Consider the following 7,471-nt stretch of genomic DNA (forward strand, 5'->3'; position numbering starts at 1 on the left):
AAACGTCGTGTTGGACTTGACCCTAAGATCAAAACCATGATTGCTATAACTTTACCTAACCATGTGTTCAAACTGATTAAGGAAAAACTAACTGCTAGGGCCATTATAGACTATCTTGATGTCACCTATGATGGTAAGGATGAAGTTAGACAAAATAAGATAATAACTTTGAAAAGAGAATATGAAATGTTCTTTGCCTACAAAAGTGAGACCCTTAAGCAAACCTTCATTAGGATTTACTCCCTAGTTGTTGACCTGGATACCTTAAAAATTAAGTATACTGACTTTGAACAGGTCAACAAAATTCATTGACTCATTGCCTGCTAAATGGAAACCTATTACTGAACCATTAAGAACCACACAGACCTTAAAGAACTTTGACATGTCTTCTCTATATGGTACATTTTGGAACTATGAGAAGGCAGAAGCAAAACTTGAACTTAATTTGAAGACAAAATTTCATTCCTCGTCCCTGAAGTTTGCATCAACTTTGACTCCTCATCCTTTTTTTGTGCATCCATCGTCCCTAATGTATGACAATTATACGTCAACGTCCTCCCGTCTACTTTCTGTCTATTTCAGCCATTTGTTCAGTCATGTGCAAAAAATGTGAGGGTACTTTAGTCTTTTTATTTTATTTCTTTTTTTATTATTTAACTTATATTTTCACCATCATTCTTATCATCTCATTTTAATCATCCCCGAATTAAAAAATTTATTTTATACTTTTATAAAATCAAGACCAAACCTATCTTCAACCCCCACCACCGCCACATCAACCACCACCACCACCACCGCAGGAATCATCTTAACCCAAACCACCACCGCCATCTTCAACCACCACCACCGCCATCATCTTTTATTATTCATTAAAAATTACAGAACACAAAAAACACCAACAATCTATTTGTATACTGTACTATTGTATAACAATCATATCCAAGAAACATAAAGTTGAAACCTTTTTTAACCCAACAAAAACCTTCAATCATTCCCTACTATAAACAAAATATCTAAATTGAAAAGAAAATAAAAGAAACAAAACTTCAAACTCACCTTTATTTCAAGATGAAAGAGTATCAGAATCAACGCATTTCCAAAAATGCTTCTTACAAGAAACAACTAATTCACTATTTTCCTCCAAATTCTGGTACTCATTTTCTTCTTCACTAATAAATTCACAATCAGGCAACCCATCAACAAATGCATCCACACTATGCAAAACATAACAAGCAGGCAACCCCAGATATGAAACTGACACCTTTTCTTCGACTTTACTCGAATACAAATTCGGTACAATCTTCACAATTTTATCGAATTTAGCATCTTTTTCACTACCCTTGATTATAATTGACCCTAATTCTTCCTTTACTACCCTAAAAACACAATCTTGATAAGTTTCATTTGGCTTCATTATTCGGATAACGGTCTAAACCGATCTCTAACGACACCGTTTGATAATTCTTGATGGGTTTCAATCAAGATTCGATTTTTATCATTTCTAACACGAACTACAACAACTTCAACTGTACGGACAGGTGGGGTTGAGTCAGCAAGTGATATTTCGCCATCATTGAGTTCAATCCATAAGTTATGGATGTTTTTGGTTCTGGGACCGGTACCCCAAGTGGAAAACGAGTCGTATGGGAGACGGGTTTGGAGGATGGTTGTGGTGGTGGGGGTTAAGATGATTGCGGCGGTGGTGGTGGTGGTTGATGGTGGCGGTGGTGTAAAATTAAAGTTTTTAATTTGGGGATGATTAAAATGAGATGATAAGGATGGTGGTGAAAATATAAGTTAAATAATAAAGAAAAAAAATAAAATATAAAGACTAAAGTACCCTCACATTCTTTGCACATGACTGAACAAACGCCTGAAATAGACATAAACTAGACGGGAGGACGAGGGATTTATAATTGTGATACATTAGGGACAAGGGATGCACAAAAAAAAAGGACGAGGAGTCGAAGTTGATGTAAACTTCAGGAACGAGGAATGAAATTTTGTCTAATTTGAAAGAAAACTTTAAGTCTGCCCACACCACTTTAAAATCTGTAAAGTCAGATGATACTGCTCTTGTTATTGCTGCTAAAAAGAAAGCTCAAAAGTCTTTACTTGTAACATCCCGTTTTTTCCGTACACATTTAAAGGTACAAACTTAATTTTTAGTATGCTTATAACTTGTACATTTATATGATTAAAAGACTTAAGTGTTTGAAATTGTGTAATTATATATATATATATATATATATATATATATATATATATATATATATATATATATACACGAATATGCATGTATAGTTATATGCATGAGTCTTTGTTCATGATTAAGGCTTGTGAGACTAAAGATGAGGTTTAGACGTGTATAGGAAGCGTGAACGAAGTGTACAAGTTGGATAAATCGTTAAGTTGTGTAAAGCTGTCGAATAAGTGTTTGAAATTGTGTAATTATATATATATATATATATATATATATATATATATATATATATATATATATATATATATATATATATATATATATATACGAATATGCATGTATATATATATGTGTGTTTAGAATATATGCATGTATAGTTATATGCATGAGTCTTTATTCATGATTAAGGCTTGTGAGACTAAAGTTGAGGTTTAGACGTGTATAGGAAGCGTGAACGAAGTGTACAAGTTGGATAAATCGTTAAGTTGTGTAAAGCTGTCGAATGGCTCAGTTGAAGGCCATTGCCGCACCGCGGAAGCCTTTGTCGCGCCGCGACATTGAACTCAAACCAGAGTCAGGAGGCATGTTAAGAAGGGTCGAGTTTCCATTCATATGTCGCGCCGCGGAGAAGAGGGTCGCGACGCGACAAATAACTAGAATTTGAGTCAGGAAAGATTTAAGAAAACTCGTAAAATACGTTAAACGCCGCGCCGCGACAAACGGGGCCGCGCCGCGACCCACTGGGTGAACTGGTCCCAGATTTTGTTTTTAAAATAAGTGGTTCAAGGGCAAAATTGTCATTTTGCGTAGGGATCTGATTGGAGCATTAACCTCAACCACTTATCTCATTTAATTCATTTTCCTTTTCCCTTTTCTTTCCATTTTCTCTTCCAAAACATAAAACCCATTTGGATTAAAAGTGAGATTCGAAGGTGAAGACTTGTGATTCGATCTTTGGAGCAAATAGAAAATTTGTTCTTCTCGTTCTTAGCTACGACTTGATAGTATTGGTAAGTCTTAACTCCATGTTTTGAGTTTTAGTTAAATTATGGCCAGGGTTTGGTCATTTGAGTCTTGTGAGACCCATTTGGGAGTTAAATGGGTGATTTTAGGTAATATGGATGAAAGGAAACCATAATAGCTATAACCAAGGGTTTGGTCTTATGAATTGAGTTTGTAAGTGTCAAATGGTGTTGTTAGTCACTAACACACTCGTTTAATGTTGAAAGACTTGAAAATGGGTTAAGTGTGACATAAACTATGAGTCTAAGTGCTAAAATGGGTCAAATGGGTAATGGTTGACCTAATTGGGTGACATGGGTATGAAATACTCTAAGATTTTGTTAGTTAAGGTTAGTAGACTTTAAATCACTTGCTTTAGTGATTTAAGATGAGTCTTAGCCATTAATGGGCGGTTTTGGTGTAGTTGAGCCATTTAATGCAAATTGGGTCATTAAATGCTCAAGAGTGAGTAAGGTGGTTAATTCCACTTGTTGTGTATTAAAAGTGTACTTAATGTATTAGGTACCTTACTCGAAGCATACGGAAGTGTTAAATTGAAATGTCCCGTTCATATTGATTATAAACGTTCCATATTAATTGATTTCGTTGCGAGGTTTTGACCTCTATATGAGACGTTTTTCAAAGACTGCATTCATTTTTAAAACAACCATAACCTTTATTTTATCAATAAAGGTTTCAAAAGCATTACGTAGATTATCAAATAATGATAATCTAAAATATACTGTTTACACACGACCATTACATAATGGTTTAGAATAGAAATATATTACATCGACATATGTTTCTTGAATGCAGTTTTTACATAATATCATACAAACATGGACTCCAAATCTTGTCCTTATTTTAGTATGCAACAGCGAAAGCTCTTAATATTCACCTGAGAATAAACATGCTTTAAACGTCAACAAAAATGTTGGTGAGTTATAGGTTTAACCTATATATATCAAATTGTAACAATACACCACAAGATTTCATATTTCAATATACATCCCATACATAGAGATAAAAATCATTCATATGGTGAACACCTGGTAACCGACATTAACAAGATGCATATATAAGAATATCCCCATCATTCCGGGACACTCTTCGGATATGATATAAATTTCAAAGTACTAAAGCATCCGGTACTTTGGATGGGGTTTGTTAGGCCCAATAGATCTATCTTTAGGATTCGCGTCAATTAGGGTGTCTGTTCCCTAATTCTTAGATTACCAAACTTAATAAAAAGGGGCATATTCGATTTTGATAATTCAACCATAGAATGTAGTTTCACGTACTTGTGTCTATTTTGTAAATCATTTATAAAACCTGCATGTATTCTCATCTCAAAAATATTAGATTTTAAAAGTGGGACTATAACTCACTTTCACATATTTTTACTTCGTCGGGAAGTAAGACTTGGCCACTGGTCGATTCACGAACCTATAACAAATATGTACATATATATCAAAGTATGTTCAAAATATATTTACAACACTTTTAATACATTTTGATATTTTAAGTTTATTAAGTCAGCTGTCCTCGTTAGTAACCTACAACTAGTTGTCCACAGTTAGATGTACAGAAATAAATCGATATATATTATCTTGAATCAATCCACGACCCAGTGTATACACATCTCAGGCTAGATCACAACTCAAAGGATATATATTTTTGGAATCAACCTCAACCCTGTATAGCTAACTCCAACATTACTGCATATAGAGTGTCTATGATTGTTCCAAATAATATATATACATGGGTCGATATGATATGTCAAAACATTTGCATACGTGTCTATGGTATCCCAAGATTACATAATATATTAGAATACATGTATAATACAATATAAGTTAGCTAGGATATGATTTGTATAGAATTGTTAATATTTCCCGTAGCTACAAAAATCAAAAAATATCCAATCTTGTTTTACCCATAACTTCTTCATTTTAAATCCGTTTTGAGTGAATCAAATTGCTATGGTTTCATATTGAACTCTATTTTATGAATCTAAACAGAAAAAGTATAGGTTTATAGTCGGAAATATAAGTTACAAGTCGTTTTTGTAAGAGGTAGTCATTTCAGTCGAAAGAACGACGTCTTGATGACCATTTTGAAAAACATACTTCCACTTTCAGTTTAACCATGATTTTTGGATATAGTTTCATGTTCATAAGAAAAATCATTTTCCCAGAAGAACAACTTTTAAATCAAATTTTATCATAGTTTTTAATTATCAAACCCAAAACAGCCCGAGGTGTAACTACGACGGCGTATGTCCAGTTTTACGGTGTTTTTCGTGTTTCCAGGTTTTAAATCATTAAGTTAGCATATCATATAGATATAGAACATGTGTTTATTTGATTTTAAAAGTCAAGTTATGTAACAACCCTCACTTTTTGACTTCTAAATTACTAAATTAACCCTAGGGTTATATGTCTGACTATATGTATTAAGGGTTGTTATATACAATTAAATATTGACCGAATATTAATTTTTAGTCAACAATGTACGCTTAAATAAATAATATATTATTAATTTATATAATTTGACATAATTTAACTAAGTATATAAACTTTGTATCACTTTTATTATTTAGTTAATGTATTATATATTTAACTATATAATAAATCAAATTATATATAAATGTAATAATATTTACAAACTTACTAAAACTATAGTTTAATAATTAAAATCATAATTATTATTAAAAATACAAAATACCGAATTATTTATTATTTTTATGCAAAATTTGTATTTATTAATTAAAAATAAAAAAAATAAAAAAAAAATATTATTGACAAATATTCTTGGAAAAACATTAAATAAATTTGTTTATTTACATAAAAAAAAATCCTTAAAATAAATAAAATATAAAAAATAAAAAAAAAAAATAAATTACTTTTTAATTAAAAATTTTAATGGAAAAACTACTTTTATTATTTTATTTTGTGCATTATCCCATGACCTAACATTTAATACTTTTTAATTTTAAAATCCCATTAAGAATTAAATATTTCTTTTTCTTTTAATTATTTTATTCTTTTTACCTAATTTTTTCAAGTATAAATACCCCTCATTTCTCATTCAAACTCACACCAAAATTTCTCTCATTCTCTCTTTGAAGAATTACTACTAGTAAGTATTCTTTTCTTACTTTTTATTTTTTTTACTTTTCACTTTTTACTTTTTACTTTTTACTTTTTACTTCGGTTATTATTTTTACCGAAATATGTAAATAATGTTATAAATTATATGCAATTAAAAATAAAATAAATAACATGTATACACTATTACTATTACTAGCACCTATAACCTACTACTTATATTGTAACATAAAAACATTTTGGGATATGTATTAGAATGTATAGATCTTTGAACTTTCTTGACGAATGGTTTCTATAAGATTCTAGGCAGAGGGTTTGGATTTCCGATTTAAAGGGTCCTATGGCTCAAGCCCCTAGATCTAAATTAGCCATTCGAATGGAAAGGGGTGATTGGAAGCTTATCTAATACAACACGTATCCTAAATGAAAAACACTGATAAAAGTAGAAACTCTCTAGTCATAGAAACTTAGTAAAATAAGAAACTTTCTAAAATGGAAACTTTATAAAAATAGTAACTTACTAGGAATAGAAACTTAGTAAAACAAACTATACTTAAACACATACTTAAACTTAAATATGGGCAAAACACTTAACTATTCTTAAATGTCAATAGGTTGACTTTCCTGCTCACTCGTTCAACTCTTTATTCCGAGGAATAACACTCTCTCTACTTACTAAGGTGAATTCATAGCCCCTCTTTATTGCTAGCAAACTTACTTACGTTACTTGGGGTGAGACACATGCTGTTTTTACTTTTTAAAATTTAGACACAAGTACCAAACTGTTAAACTATGCTATACCCGGCTATGTCTGACTAAGTCCCTACAGTGATATTTTTAATCGCTGCGGCATGCTTAATTATTGGGGGTAGGCCTATCGGGAGTAACGTCCCCGATACATTTGACCAAGTCATTATATTACTTAATAATGAAATTAAACCGACAAGGACAGACACAACTTGTCATGGGGCAAACTTGAACGTTTAGTCTAAATATCACGCATTGGCATAACTTTTTGATCCTGCGGGAGATCAACTTTAAAAACTAAATCTTGTGGTCTAAAACAACGACAAACTTTTTGTTAAACCTATGAACTTCACTCAACCTTTTTGGTTGATAGTTTAGCATGTTTTATCTCAGGTGCTGTTTGATTCAA

General features: G+C 31.6%; 1 pseudogene; it reads right to left on the reverse strand.

The window, feature by feature from the left end:
• Positions 1-1,063: 1,063 nt before the first annotated feature.
• On the reverse strand, positions 1,064-1,704 carry LOC139896145 (uncharacterized; annotated as a pseudogene).
• Between the last annotated feature and the right edge of the window lie 5,767 nt (positions 1,705-7,471).

Source organism: Rutidosis leptorrhynchoides, chromosome 1, assembly GCF_046630445.1.
Source record: "Rutidosis leptorrhynchoides isolate AG116_Rl617_1_P2 chromosome 1, CSIRO_AGI_Rlap_v1, whole genome shotgun sequence".
In the NCBI taxonomy this organism is placed as follows: domain Eukaryota; kingdom Viridiplantae; phylum Streptophyta; class Magnoliopsida; order Asterales; family Asteraceae; genus Rutidosis; species Rutidosis leptorrhynchoides.